Genomic DNA, 1269 nt, shown 5'->3' with positions numbered 1-1269 from the left:
AATAAAAATTAAAAAAAATAAAAAATTGAAACGATCATCTATAGTGGTTCATTTACTGTGAACATCTGTCTCTTGAATACCAGATAGGGAGGTTTGTTTTTGTGTCGCACAGATTCTTGAGTGAAGCAGTAACATTTCTTTGTGCATAGATAATGAATAGCAACAATTTCTGATACATGTTTGGAAGTGATTACATACTAAAGTCTGAAATACAATAATCTCAGAAGAATATGATCTGTGTTTTCTATAGATGTGTTGTTTTTTCCTCGGTATATCAAGTTCATTTTCAACTTCTGAAGAACATTAGTGAAAAAAATAACGTTTTTCCTGAGATAATTAAGAGCTCTGTTAAACAAAAAGAACAAGGTTTTGCCATAATATCCTGTTGTTTACTGAGGAGATTAATTAATTGCATTATTAACTAAACCCAGCTGATTACTACAAGAGAGGCATTTACCACTTGTCCATCTATGAGTCTCAGTCGCATCAAGTTAATAGAAAAAAAAGAATTAAAAATAACTGCAAACGGCAATGCTTTTGTGTGTTTGCACTTTAGATTATGTAGTAGTGGAAGATTGGGTTTATTTGTAAGAACTTCAAATGGTTACTTGCATGCAGAGTATCTTTGTTAGCATAGCTACCTACAGTGAGAAAATTTTCCACAAATAGGCAAATTACATTTTGAAAAATAACATACAAAATGTTTGGAGTTTGCAGTGTTCAAGACAGACAAGGGTTTTGTTGCTGCAGTGTTCTAACACCAGAGGGGTTGTTTGAGGTATTATTTTTTCAAAGCTTTTGAAAATCAGGCCACTTAGCTGCCTGATGTGAGCTTACACTTTATCATTATCCTCTATATTAATATTGACTACACATGTACGTTTCTGGAGTCTGTGTACTCAGTGCAGTACTTCTACAAATATTTTTCAGTATTGTGCAATGAGTAACTCCAAGTTACTTGGAGGTGTGGACTCAGTACAGGTATTAGCATAGTGACACGGCGGTGCTCTTCAGCCCTACAGATGCCAGTACTCTGGCAGAAAGTCCTCTGACATTCAGCTTCTGGGATCTGGACTGTTGTCTTGACACAGCACCATGACGTAGTATGTGATATACCAGTTTGATCAGTGTTAGCTTTGTTTCTCTATATAACTCAGGGTATATCATCTCTTCTTGCAGGTTTTTGAGGTGAAATTTGTGTTGTAGTTTGCAAAATGGCAGATGTTTTGCTTTTGTGCAAGAGACTTCTAAAATATTTTCCTCTTTCAT

Source organism: Nestor notabilis, unplaced genomic scaffold, assembly GCF_000696875.1.
Source record: "Nestor notabilis isolate BGI_N333 unplaced genomic scaffold, ASM69687v1 scaffold26795, whole genome shotgun sequence".
NCBI classification, from domain to species: Eukaryota; Metazoa; Chordata; class Aves; order Psittaciformes; family Psittacidae; genus Nestor; species Nestor notabilis.
This window is presented reverse-complemented; position numbering follows the sequence as displayed.